Raw genomic sequence first — 15,449 nt, 5'->3', positions numbered from 1 at the left:
GTCAATAATTTATATTTGTGATAGAAAATTTATTTTCATCATTAAGACTCTAGTATTTGTGATGTAACATTTATGTCATAAATAATCTATAATTTTAAAATTTTTAAAATTTTTTATTTTTTCAAATATTAACGATAAAAAAGATTCATCAAAAATAAGTAGATATTTACGATGGCTAATTAGTTTTCATCGATAATACTCATTATTTATGATAAAAAAATTTTATCATAAATAATCTATAATTTTTAAATTTTTAAAATTTTTTATTTTTCTTCAAATATTAGTGATGAAAATTTTTGATCATAAATAATAAATATTTACAATAGAAAGTGAGTTTTCATCACAAACACTTATATTATTTATGATGAAACTATTTTCGTTGCTAATATTTGAAAATTTTAAAATTAAAATAAATATTTTATTATTTATGATGAAAATAATCATTGCAAATAATTTATATTTATGATAATTTTTTTTTCATCATTAATATAAGTTAGTTACAGTGAAAAAAAAATTCATCATAAATATTTTATTATTAATGATAAAAATAATTTTTTATTATAAATAATTTTATTTGTGATGAAAAAATATTTTATCGTAAATAAATTTATCATAAATTTTTTTTTTTTATAGTGCATCTTTGCCACTTTAAATCATATGAACCCTGTTTGTTTGTTTCTTTGCATTTGAATTGCTTGAAATCACGCGCCAGCATCACTTAAACTGAACCACTATTTGCTCCCTTTTAAACCACAAAAGCTATTTTTAAAAGCCCATGTGGACCCGATGTTAAATGCACGCGTGAGCCACTTAGCTTCTTTTAAATTCTTATTTGCTGTGAGCAGCTCACATGGGTCGGGCCAAGCTTCTTTTCGAGCTTATATTTGGATCATCATTCAGTAGCCATTTGAAGTCTAATTTACTCTCAATTTGAGTCTTTTTAACTTGCAAATCGAGCTCTTTGTATTGACGATCATCTTTTTTACAAAATATAAGTAAAAGTATCAATTTTTAAGGAATAAAGATCAATTAGTATATATTTTGATGCTTTTATTATGATATTTATTATACTTATCAATCCTTAAGTATGAAAAAGAGAAATTTTATCTTATTTCTAAGTGAGGTTGAGATCTCTATTCCTCACAAACACCTTGTGGATAGCACAATAAGCATTCATGAGTTCAAGGATAGATAACTCTTACCAATTACATCTTATATAATTTTCAATATTACTTTTGCCTCTAAAATACCTATAGTCTTATGGATAGCATAATAAACTATAATGTTTTGATTATGTTTGACCTTTCATTCCTATATAGTCATACTTAAATAATGCTATCCTTATGGATAGCATAATAAGGTAACACTACTCGAATATATCATAAACATCATTATGTACTTAATCAACATCGTATCAATTTTCATAGCAAGCCTTGTGGATAGCACAACAAACTCACTACAGATTTTGACATACTCTATCGACTTAGCATAAAAGAAGGTACGGATAATGTTCTTAATATTTTGTCATTATAACTGAATATAATTTTTAATTGAGAATTTTTTTGGTCTCAAGCACATCCTAACATATACATAGTTGGCAATATGCATATAACAATTATCAAGCAATAAAATTCATGTTATTCAAATTATAATATCATTCATATGTTGATGCCAAATATATGACCCCTAGGATTATATAGAATATATTTATATTTTTGGTCCAACTCTTGGGCCAATTTCATAGGACTATAATGCCAACATTTGACTTGAATCTGTTGGGAATAGTGTCCCAAAGCCAATCATCAGCCTGTTGACGGTTGTGCTCATTTTTGTATATGTACATAAATTATGAATTAATAAAAATTATTTTGATATTTTTTCATCACAAAATGTTTCATCTTCTAATGAACTCCTATGTTGTGGTGAAGTCCTTAGGACTATTTAGACTCGACAAAGGAGGATTTATTGTTTAGTCCTTAAATCTGTTCGCGATCAAATGATACGTTGTTACTAAGGATGACAATGTTTATCAAGCATAGGTCATTGTGTGCCATATAGGTTGGTTGTCCTCTTAACCAATGAGTGTGGAGACACTGGTATGGCATACAGGTGAGATGTAAGGGTACATCTACACTGAACGTGACCGACTCCAGAGCTATTTCTACTGTCAAGATTTGCTCCGATGGAATATGGGTATAAATATCTCTCCGACCTGAGATCGCCATGGTGACTTGCAAGCAACTCACTGCACTTAGGCACTGGACTACCTGAATTTCTAATACAGTGACGGAAGGCTGCCAGGTGTAGTCAAGTACTTGACTTGTCAGTGTGTGTGTCAAGATGGGATTGACCACTCTAGTTTAGGAGCTGTGTACAGTCATGTTTCAATTTAGCAAAACTTTGACCAGGGTAGTCCTTGTGAGGAGTCACAGGACTGTTTGAGTTGAGCACGATTTGGATGATCTAATCAGGGTTGACAGTTTAACTCTGAGTCGTTCTAAACATAGAGGTCAAAAGGATGAATTATATAGTAACCATATTCATGTAGGTTCTGAGTGTTGCGATTGTGACTATTCAACCTATCCGATCGTCGGGTACCATTGCTAGATGGTCACTTCGATTAGTACAGGAATTGGTTCCTGTGCTACCGACTTAGGCTCGAACCTGCGGGGTCACACACATTAAAGGTTTCTATCTGATCTGATGGCTGATGAAGAGTCCTAATGCTCATGGACTATGAGGCCTAAGTGTCTGGGACTCTGTGATCAAGAATCAGGATTCTCTGATCACAAGTCCCACACATTTTGGGTACCGGGGTCAAGAGTCCCACTGGTTTGGGACTCTTCGATCAGGGTTACATATCGATGAATTCTGATGCTCGATTACCCATCGAATTTGGATTCAATATTTATGAGAGATTTAATTAGTAATTTGATCACTAATTAATTCAATTTGATTAAGTAATTATTTTTGGATCAAGTCCAATTGAATTGGGTTCAGTTGGGTTTGACCCGATTAGGTTAAGAGTTGACCTAATCGTCGAGATGGTTTGGTTCCTGATTTGATCAGAGGTTGGGCTTAATCAATTCTTGATTTGATTAGGATTTTATTGAGCCTAATTAAGCTTAATTTAGTTGGTTTTAAATTAGTCTTATTAGGCCTAACTTATTTGGTTCAATTAGGTTGGTTTAAATATTGAAACCACCTTGACCCATTCTTTTTGCGCCACCTCACTTCCACTGTGCCCTTTTGAATTCACGAGAAGGAAGTTCTCATAAATTTTTTCTCATGCAAAGCCCTCCTCACACCCTACTTTAATGCACCATATGAGTGGATAAGGATGATTGGTTGGCCATTCAAATTTAAAACAAAGTTTGAATTTGAATGAGCAACCAATCTTAGTGCCTTGACCTTATCCTCTTTTAACGTCCCATTTATTACATGAGAAAATGTTTCTCATGAAATCACTCATGCACAAATTAAGCCACGCCCTCCTCTTCTCATGCCCTTAGTGGATAGGGATAAATTAGTTTTCATTTAAATTCAAAATTTTATTTGAATTCAAATGTGCAATTACTCATCTTTATCCTCTCACGTGGATAAGATGTTTGTTGTTATTTTAAAAGGAGGAGAAGAGTTGGGCGTGGGTAATTGAAAAATTTTGGAGAGAAAATCTGGGTGTGTGGAATCCTTGTGCATGAGGTGAAGGTCCATATCCTTTCGAGAGAAAAAGAAAGAAAAGAAAGAAAAAAAGGTGCGCAGGGTTTCAGTAAGTTCCCCAGGGTTTCAGCCTGGGGTTCGGGAAGTGAGAAGGTGAGCTACGAGTATCGTGAGCCCACCAAATTTTAGAAAGATCTTCATCATTCTCTCAAGCACATTTGTTGATGATCCAGAGTGTCTGAAGAATCGGCAGACATCGATCAAAAGAGTTCGATTAGCATCGACCATCGAAAGGGCTCTACAACGAGCTAGCACTCGTGAGGAGTCGATCAGATTGGAAGCTTCGTGTGGATGATCTGCAGAGATCAGATATACTATGTGACTGTATCACGATGATCAAACTCTCTCGACGGTGATCAAATTGCGGCGATCCTCTACCTACATAAAGGTATTGTGTTTTGAACACATTACAGTAAAGTATTTACTGTTCAAATTCGAATTTTAAATTTAAATGCATGCATGCTATATATCATATTTAGATCTTAGTATAGGATAAATTTTTATTAATTTATTAGATTAATTAATAATTTTCACTGTAAAATAGTGATTTTGAAAAAGTTTTAAAATTATCATTTTACCCCTGCACTGAATTTTCCCAAAAATGGTATCAGAGCGGGTTCTTAGATATGATATATATATTTACATACGTAGATTAAGTTGTAATCTAAAAGTTTAAATTTAAAATTTGATTGAAATTTTAAATTTAAAATTTAAAATTTAAAATTCAAAAATTTAAAATTCAAAAATTTAAAATTTGAATTTTGAAATTTGAAATTCAAAATTCAAAAATTCAAAAATTTGAAATTTAAAATTTAAAATTTGAAATTTGGTTAAAATTTTAAATTTGAAATTCAAAATTTAAAATTCAAAAAATTTGAAATTTGAAATTTGTTTAAAATTTGAAATTCAAAATCAAAAATTTGAAATTTAAAATTTAAATTTTGAAATTGATATATTTAGATATACTTGATCCAAGTAGCAAGTAATCAAATTGGGTTGGTTGCCACAGCCGTCCGGTCATAGGAGAAAAGTAGGGTTTAAAGGTCCTCTCTTCCCATTCGATGGGGTCTCCTATGGCGATAGGGGTGCCGATGCAATTATATCCCATGCAGATGAAGTAGCGAAAGAAATATTCATAATTTATTTTGATTGAGTTATTTTCTGTTATATAATTAGCAATAGGATTGCTATTTATGAAATATGCTGATCTATTTATGAAATGAGTCAACATATTTGGTGAACAAAAAATAAAACCTTTCAAATTTAAAAATTATTTTCGAAATGCCAAATCCTGATCTATCAGCCCAAATACTTAATTAAAAGAATTAAGTGTTGTCTAGTAGGTCTAGAATTATGAATTAAGACCTAAGACAATTGCATAAACTTGTGGGTCAATGGGTTAGATGGATTAAGTCCATAATTGGGTTAGACCTAAGGTTAGTTTAAAGAAATGAACTAAATTAGAGTAATTGGTCAAATCTAATCAAAAGTTGAATTAGATTAGGTCAAGGATACTCTAGACTCAACTCCAATAGTTGCAGTTGAATGGGTCCATGTCTTTAACTAGACCAAGATGGACTTAATTCATGGCTACGTGGTGGAACCCAATTTACTAAGTTGATCAAATTAAAACTAATGAATTGATTGGTGTCTAAGATAAGTTTGGCAGTTTGACCAGTGGTTTTTAAGCAAGAGCTACTCGCAGTGATTCGATCTCTGACGAGTTAATGGCATATCCCCAGCACTGATCTCACTTACCTGGCCAACCTGGTGAATTAGGTTTTGATTAGATCACTTGGTGATTAGTGCTCACCCATATCATTAGGTAAGTCAGTTTGACTGATTTAGGTGCTCCTAATGCTGGCTTAATTAAATCATTTTTAATCTGACTTGGTGAAGTCAGTGGGAGGATTGAAATTGGCTGGTAATTTATCTTTTCTTCGATTCTTTAATAAAATCTTCAAAAATTATTAGGTCCCTAAAAATGATTAAGTTATATTGATAACTAAATCATAACCTCCCATTAAGTGAGTGATAATGAGTCCATTAGTTTAATAATCATTGGAGGCCCAAAGGCCTGGTGCTTATTGACTAATGGAATTATCATTCATAATATGATAATTTGGTTTGAGTCTTTCTGATGGTGGTCAGGTTGGCCGGCCAAAGTCGGGCCTGATCATTTATTGGTCCGATTCATCAAATCAAATCATGTTAATGGTTGGACCTAACCAGATCTTTTCAATGGAGGCCAAAGCCTACTGATTAGGTTCTGGAGCAAAATTAATTATTAGAAGTTGTTTAGAGAAACAACTGGTTATGAACCTACCCATAGATGCACATGGGTTGACCAACCAAAGTTGGGCTCGTGTGTAGTCTGTGTGGATTCTAGTACCCACTAAGGAATTAAAGTAATTCTTCGAATTGGAGGTTGAGGCTACCAATTCGTAAAAATACTGGGAGAAACTTTAGACTAAACTTCAAGCTTTAGTATTAATAATTTATGTACTAATATAGGTCTGGTTTTCCTTTATGCAGCTATGGCCACTACCCTATCGCTCCAATCATTATTAGATAATGACAAGCTCATGGGACCTAATTTTGATAGCTGGTATCGAAAATTAAAAATCATCCTTGAGCATGAGCGGATCCTTTATGTAGTAACGGATCCAGCACCTGAGGAGCCAGCCCTGAATGCTAGAGGGATGGTCCGAGACACTTACCAGAAGTGGCTCAACGATCGCACCACCGTTCGATGCATAATGCTGGTGGCAATGAATGATGAGTTCAGCCGCAGGTTCGAGAACGTCCAGCCACAGGAGATGCTTCAAATGTTGAATGACTCTTTTGGCACGTCTGACGACATTGAAAGGCACAAAACTAGTTGTGCCATTTTCAATGCTCGGATGAGGGATGAAGCCTCAGTCACTGATCATGTACTGTACATGATCAAAATAATGGAGTGCCTAAGTAAACTGGGTTTTTTCCTACACGAGCAGCTCGGTAAGGATGCGATCCTTAATTCTCTGCCCAAGTCCTTCCTTCCCTTCCTTACTTATTTTTGAATGACAAAGCCTGCAGTGAACTACCATGGCTTGTTGGGGTTGCTGCAGAACTTTGAGAAGGACCACCAGCTCCATAAGGAGTCGGTGAATGTTGTGGGAGGATCTTCTTCTGATCGTCGATCCTTTAAGAAAGGGAAGAAGAACAAGAAGAAGAAGAATAAGAAGGTGCAACTGCATGCTGGGACGTCTGCACAGGGTCAGACCAAGAAGCGCAAGCCCGACCAGAGCCAGACGGAGTACTTCTTTTGCAAGAAGCAGGGGCACTAGAAGAGGAACTATCCTCTATACATTGCCTCACTAGACCCGAACAGGCCAAAGAAGAAGTAAGGTACTTATATGATAACACCTTGCAACTTTTCCATTTATGGTACTACTGTCTGGGTATTGGATATCGGAAGCCCTTATCATATTTGCAATTCGATGCAGGGTCTGCAGGTCAGTAGGAGATTTGATGAAGGCGAGAGGTTCCTGAATGTTGGAGATGGAAGCAAAGTTCCAGTTCTAGCATTAGGAATCATGAACCTTGTAATCAATTCTCGAAATATAATTCTGAGTGAATGTCACTATTGTCCAAGCTTTTTATTAAATATTATTTCGGTAGGCCTTTTGGCCATGTACGGTTATCAATTTTTAATAAAAGAAAACTTTTGCAATATCATTTTGAATGGTGTTACAATATTTGTTGGACAACTTAATAATAGAATTTACTTTCTATCACAACCTGTTAATGTGGTTCAAACCTCTAGTACATGCCCTAGAATAGATAATATGTCAGAAGTCTACCTTTGGCACTGTAAGCTAGGTCATATCAATAAGAACAGGATAAACATGTTGGCTCAAGAAAGAATTCTTGAAGTAGGTGATTGTGAATCACTTTCAACCTGTGAGTCCTGTCTTCTTGGTAAAATAACCAAGTTACTTTTTACTGGAAAAGGTGAGCGAGCCAGTGAACTCTTGGGTCTGGTGTATTCTGATGTATGTGGACCTATGAACTCAAGTGCAAGAGGTGGATATTTCTACTTCATAACCTTCACAGACGACCTATCGAGGTATGGGTATGTCTATTTAATGAAGTATAAGTCGGAGTCGTTTGAAATGTTCAAACTATTCTGAAATGAGGTAGAAAAATAAACTGGAAAGTGTATTAAAACTCTTCGATCTGATCGAGGAGGTGAATACCTTTTCAATGAGTTTCTGACATATCCTGGAGAGAATGAGATTCTCTCTTAATGGACTCCTCCTGGAACACCACAGCATAATGGTGTATCTGAAAGGAGGAATCGGACCTTGTTGGACATGGTTCGATCCATGATTGGGTTTGCTGGTCTGCCGATCTCCCTCTGGGGATATGCACTCGAATCGACTTGTTACCTTCTAAATAGAGTTTCGAATAAGTCTGTTACCAAAACACCATATGAGATATGGATAGGACGTAAGCTAGTACTCTCGCACCTTAGGATTTGGGGGTGTCCAGCTTATGTTTAACATTTAATTACGGACAAGCTTGGACCTAGGTCTAACGAGTGTAATTTTATAGGGTACCCAAAAGAGACCAAAGGATATTATTTCTACCTGGCTAATAAGCAAAAGGTGTTTGTCAGACTTAAGGCAATCTTTTTGAAAAAAGAGTTCCTTGATGAAGGGACTGTTGCCTCTAAGGTCGAACTTGACGAAGTTCGACAGGTGGAAAAATCGACACAAGTTGCTGAACCTGAATCGGATTTGATTAGATCAGATCTGGAGCCCATTGTTCAGGCACTCTTAAGGCGATCTAGTAGAGTACCACGTCAACTGAACAGATACTATGATTTTTGGGTCCGGGATGACGATCCTATCAAACTTGATGAAAACGATGAGGATCCGATCACCTACATGGATGCAATGTAGAGACCCGACTCTGAGAAATGGCTAGAGGTCATAAAATCCAAAATGGAGTCCATGAAGGTCAACGATGTGTGGACATTGGTTGACCCACCCGAAGGAGTAAAACCCATAGGGTGTAAGTGGGTCTTCAAGTGGAAGAGGGGCGTAGACGGAAAGGTGGAAACCTATAAAGCCCATCTGGTTGTCAAGAGATATCGTCAATATTATAGTATAGACTATGATGAGATATTTTCTCCTGTGGCAATGCTCAAATCCATTTGGATTATGCTTGCGATAGCTGCCCATCTGGACTATGAAATCTGGCAGATGGATGTGAAGACAGCTTTCCTAAACAAAAAGTTAGACAAAGAGGTGTATATGATACAACCTGAAGGATTCACATCCACAGATGAGTCTAAGGTGTGCAGACTACAGAGGTCCAATTATGGACTTAAGCAGGCATCCCGGAGTTGGAACATACATTTTGATAGGACGATCAAGATGTATGGCTTCGTTAAGAACGGAGAAGAGCCCTGCATTTATAAGTGGGCTAATGGTCCAGTAGTGGTATTTTTTGTATTGTATGTAGATGATATTCTTTTAATCGAAAATGATGTCCCTGCATTACAGGGAATAAAGATTTGACTGTCGTCACAGTTCTCCATGAAGGATTTGGGAGAAGCTTCCTACGTCTTAGGGATGAGGATCTATAGGGATAAATCTAAAAGGTTGCTTGGTTTATCCCAGTCTACGAACATAGATACTATGCTGAAGATGTTCAGTATGGAGAATTCCAAGAAAGGCTATCTATCGATAGGCCATGAAATTTCTCTCTCGAAGAGGGATTGTCCGACAACACCTCAAGAGAGAGCGTATGGGTAGGATTCCATATGCTTCGACAGTGGAATCTATCATGTACACCATGACATGTACACGATCAGATGTGGCATACTCACTAGGGGTAGTGAGTAGATACCAATCTGATCCAAGAGAGAATCACTGGAAGGTTGTTAAAACCATCCTGAAGTATTTAAGAAATACTAAGGACCAGTGGCTTGTTTATAGTGAATCGGACTTGAGACTTATAGGGTTTACAGACTCTAGTTTTCAGTCTGATCACAATGACAGCAAAAGTATGTCGAGATTTATTTTTACCCTTAATGGTGGGGCTATCTGCTGGAAGAGTTTCAAGCAACACACAGTGGCTGATTCAGTTTGCGAGGCAGAGTATGTCGCTGCATCAGATGCTGCCAAAGAAGCGGTGTGGCTGAAAAAATTCATCACCGAGCTCGAAGTAGCACCCTCCCTTGTTGGTCCAGTTCTGCTCTACTGTGACAGCTCTGGAGCCATTGCTCAGGCGAAGGAACCCAAGGCACACCAACGGACGAAGCATATTCTTCGCCGCTACCATCTCATCCAAAAAATTATGGATCGAGGTGACGCCGACCCATTCACTAAAGCCATTGCGGTGAAGGAGTTCGACGACTACAAGTCGAAGATGGGTATTAGATACTGCACCGATTAGCTTTAGGCCAAGTGAGAGATTATTGAGAATAGTGTCCTAAAGTCAATCATCAGTCTGTTGATGGTTGTACTCATTTTTGTATATGTATATGAATTATGAATTAATAAAAATTATTTTGGTATTTTTTCATCACAAAATGTTTCATCTTCTAATGAACTCCTACATTATGGTGAAGTCCTTAGGACTATTTAGACTCGACAAAAGAGGATTTATCGTTTAGTCCTTAAATCTGTTTGCGATCAAATGATACGTTGTTACCAAGGACGACAATGTTTATCAAGCATAGGTCATTGTGTGCCATATAGGTTGGTTGTCCTCTTAACCAATAAGTGTGGAGACACTGGTATGGCATACAGGTGAGATGTAAGGGTACATCTGCACTGAACGTGACTGACTCTGGAGCTATTTCTACTGTCAAGATTTGCTCCGATGGAATATGGGTATAAATATCCCTCTGACCTGAGACCGCCACAGTGACTTGCAAGCAACTTATTGCACTTAGGCACTGGACTATCTGAATTTCTAATTCAGTGATGGAAGGCTACTGGGTGTAGTCAAGTACTTATTGGTGTGTGTGTCAAGATGGGATTGACCACTCCAGTTTAGGAGCTGTGTACATTCGTATTTCAATTTAGTAAAATTTTGACCAGGGTAGTCCTTGTGAGGAGTCATAGGACTGTTTGAGTTGAGTACGATTCGGATGATCTAATCAGGGTTGACAGTTTAACCCTGAGTCATCCTAAACACAGAGGTCAAAAGGATGAATTATACAGTAACCATATTCACATAGGTTCTGAGTGTTGCGATTGTGACTATTCGACCTATCTGATCATCGGGTACCATTGCTAGATGGTCACTTCGATTAGTACAAGAATTGATTCCCGTGCTACCGGCTTAGGTTCGAACCTGCGGGGTCACACACATTAGAGGTTCCTATCTGATCTGACGGCTGATGAAGAGTCCTAATGCTCATGGACTATGAGTCCTAAGTGTCTGAGACTCTTTGTTCGAGAATCAAGATTCTCTGATCATGAGTCCCACACATTTTGGTACCGGGGTCAAGAGTCCCACTGGTTTGGGACTCTTCGATCAGGGTTACATATCGATGAATTCTGATGTCCGATTACCCATCGGACTTAGACTCAATATTTATGAGAGATTTAATTAGTGATATGATCACTAATTAACTCAATTTGATTGAGTAATTATTTTTGGATCAAGTTCAATTGAATTGGATTCAGTTGGGTTTGACCCGATTAGGTTAAGAGTTGACCTAATCGTCGAGATGGTTTGGTTCCTGATTTGATCAGAGGTTGGGCTTAATCAATTCCTGATTTGATTAAGATTTTATTGAGCCTAATTAAGCCTAATTTAGTTGATTTTAAATTAGTCTTATTGGGCCTAACTTATTTGGTTCAGTTAGGTTGGTTTAAATATTAAAACCACCTTGACCCATTCTCCCAGCGCCACCTCACTTCCACTGCGCCCTTTTGAATTCACAAGAAGAAAATTTTCATAAATTTTTTCTCATGCAAAGCCCTCCTCACGTCCTACTTTAATGCACCATATGAGTGGATAAGGATGATTGGTTGGCCATTCAAATTCAAAACAAAGTTTGAATTTGAATGAGCAACCAATCTTAGCGCCTTGACCTTATCCTCTTTTAATGCCCCATTTATTACACGAGAAAATGTTTCTCATGAAATCACTCATGTACAAATTAAGCCACGCCCTCCTCTTCTCACACCCTTAGTGGATAGGGATAAATTGGTTTCCATTTGAATTCAAAATTTGATTTGAATTCAAATGTGCAATTACTCATCTTTATCCTCTCACGTGGATAAGACGTTTGTTGTTGTTTTAAAAGGAGGAGAAGAGTTGGGCGTGGGTAATTGAAAAATTTTGGAAGAAAATCTGGGTGTGAGGAATCCTTGTGCGTGAGGTGAAGGTCTATATCCTTCCGAGAGAAAAAGAAAGAAAAGAAAGAAAAAAAAGTGCGCAGGGTTTCAGTAAGTTCCCCAGGGTTTCAGCCTGAGGTTCGGGAAGTGAGAAGGTGAGCTACGAGTGTTGTGAGCCCACCAAATTTTAGGGAGATCTTCATCATCCTCTCAAGCACATCTGCTGATGATCCAGAGTATCCAAAGAATCGATAGACATCGATCGAAGGAGTTCGATCAGCATCGGCCATTGAAAGGGCTCTACAACAAGCTAGCACTCGTGAGGAGTCGATCAGACCGAGAGTTTCGTGTGGATGATCCACAGAGGTCAGACACGCTGTGTGGCTACATCATGATGATCAAACTTTTTCGACGGTGATCAGATTACGACGATCCTCTACCCGCACAAAGGTATTGTGTTTTGAACACATTACAGTAAAGTGTTTACTGTTCAAATTTAAATTTTAAATTTAAATGCATGCATGCTATATATCATATTTAGATCCTAGTGTAGGATAAATTCTTATTAATTAATTAGATTAATTAATAATTTCTGTTGTAAAATAGTGATTTTGAAAAAATTTTAAAATTATCATTTTACCCCTGCACTGAATTTCCCCAAAAGAATCAACATTTTCAATCTTAATCTAATTTGGATTAATTTTGATTCAAATCTTAATCTAATTAGGCTTAACCAATTTACAAGAGTCCATAACACCCAAATTAATGGATAATAGCATCAATATATCATGAATCAATTTAAAGCATGCATTTTAGATAATAGTAAATTCTAAAATAATAGTCTAACATTGATCATGGATAAAATATTTTATTTTTAAGAATCGATGCATTTAATCAATTAATCAACATGGCATCATATGAATTAGATCTAATCTATATTACAACAATAATATATAGTTTGATTAAATCTAACAAGGATGGGTCTGATACCACTGTTGACTTTTGGTTGCATAGTGAAATACAATTTTCAAAAATTTTAACATATTTTTAACTCTTAAAAATAAATAAACTGAAGCTCAATTCTAGAAAGATCTTGTAGATTTCAATCAAATAAATATACATAACATTTAGGTAAGAATTATACCTTCCAGAAGATGATAATCAGATGTTAGAATGATCTTCACAAGACACCCACATGGATGTCCACAATGATAGTCGACATAGGATCGATCATGAACCTTCCCTATCTGATGCTATGTCAAAGAATCCTGTAGACTTTCCTTCTCAAGGATGAAGAGCACTGCAACCTGATAGCCTTCCAAAAATCACTTGACCATGTCAAAATCTTTTCTCAAAAGATTGATACACCCTGATCTGATTAAGATATCCAACTCTTGGATATAGTAATCACTAAGAGAAGTAGACAATCTGCCTTTCTTAACTCTCTTATTTTCTCTTTTATTTTTCTTTCTTTCTTTCCTTTCTTTTATGATTTTTTTCCATTCTTTTCCTCTTCAAAACCCACGCCTAACACAAGTCTCACTTGCTTGTATTTTGTATGCCAATCCCATATGGAGCACCCCCATTTTATAAGGTATGAAGGGGCATTAGATCACATCCTTTGGTGCAAAGAATTCCATACAGGACCAAAACCCTTTTGGTTTCCATGCTAGATAAAGACTATTATGTGGAAGAGGAAGAGCCTTAGAGCAGAAAGACTCTTCTCTCTCTATGCACATATCCCAATGCACCATCTGATGGTGCCTGAAAATAATACTAGGCATGGGAAGTAGGTACGGCAATTAAGAGGAGTAGCCCAGAAAGAACTCTTCCTTCTTGGGTGCCTCAAATAAATGAGCGTGTGATTTATTATGGCATAGAGGTGGTTAGAAAGAGTTGGTTTCATATGGAACTCTTCCATATGAAGAGGTTAGGCACCTAGGAGTCTATAGGTTTGAGCCTAATCAGATTAGGTTAAGGCATCAGGTTCTAGGTTAGCTCAAACACCTTTGGACTAAGCTCGATTGGAAACATGGGTTAATTCATGTGCTAGCATATCAATTAAACCCATAGAATTTTTAATAAATTTAATTAGATTAGTTCATGACCAAATCCCTCAGTATGTGATCCATTGGGTTCTACATCTAATCAGCGGTAGACTCAGGCTCATGACCAAACTAACTCAATTAGAATAGGTCAACTCAAATGCACCAATTAATTAGAACTTTTAATTGATTGCTGAATTAAACTCTTTAATTCTTGCAAATCTATAAGTCAAGATTGATATTTAGCAATATGTCATGACTATCCAGAAGACATAAAATTTTGATAGCGATACCAAAAATATCCTTCAATGATGAGTTATCATGCAATTCAATCCTTCAATCATACAATATCTCAGATAAGTTATGGGCATGGAAACGTGTCAAGCTCAAATACTTATCCATATGTATCTTGATCCAATGATGATGACTCGACTGATGAATCATTAGAAACTCTATTTAATATTCATCCTGCTCTTACCAAAGACTTCTTGAGTCATCATCCTATGAGACCATATAGAATATTCTCTCTTCTTATAAAGAGTGATCGATTCCTTATTGACTACTCATAATCTTTATGTACACTTCACCATATCCAGAACATCCCATATAAGGCTCGAAGAGTCAAGCTAGGAAAAAAACTAAAATATATATAGATTCATATACATAAGGTACCATGATGATCTCAGGTCGAAGGATCATTTTCACTACTTCTACTAGAGAACAATCAGCTGACATGCATATAAGGCTCCATCAAATGATCTCTCGTTAGGTCAATTCAGTGAACTCAGTTTCTAATGAGCACCCATATCCTCATATTAGTGTTACCATATAAGTGATTGTGAGATCAATCATCCTCTCTGTCAAGCATACATAGGATGTGTCAGTCTTACTGATATCATTGATGCCCAACTTAATGATCCTATGATTGAAAATATTTTAGATTAGAGCTATTAAAGATTTAGGTCTCACTAGCATGATTTCATCATGGTCCTAAAATCATTATCCTAATTTATAAAATTCATTATAATCTTAAATAAATATCAAGATGTAGTATATAATGAAATAAAATATCTAATTTTATTAATAATTAATATCAAATATATAAGTTAGGAAGATAGAATATAGAAAACACCCCATTGTACACTTATGTGATGAGTTTGCAGGGCATTATTCTTTCAGAGATCACATAAGATGTTATCTCCTCTTACTAGGAATGATCGATTTCTTATTGACCTACTCACAATCTCCATGCATACTTCACTATATCCAAATATCCCACACATGTCTTAAAAAATCATGCTAGGATATGAACCAAAACATAGATCTATATGCATAA

This window comes from Elaeis guineensis, chromosome 15 (assembly GCF_000442705.2).
Source record: "Elaeis guineensis isolate ETL-2024a chromosome 15, EG11, whole genome shotgun sequence".
NCBI classification, from domain to species: Eukaryota; Viridiplantae; Streptophyta; class Magnoliopsida; order Arecales; family Arecaceae; genus Elaeis; species Elaeis guineensis.
Note: the sequence above shows the minus strand (reverse complement) of the source record.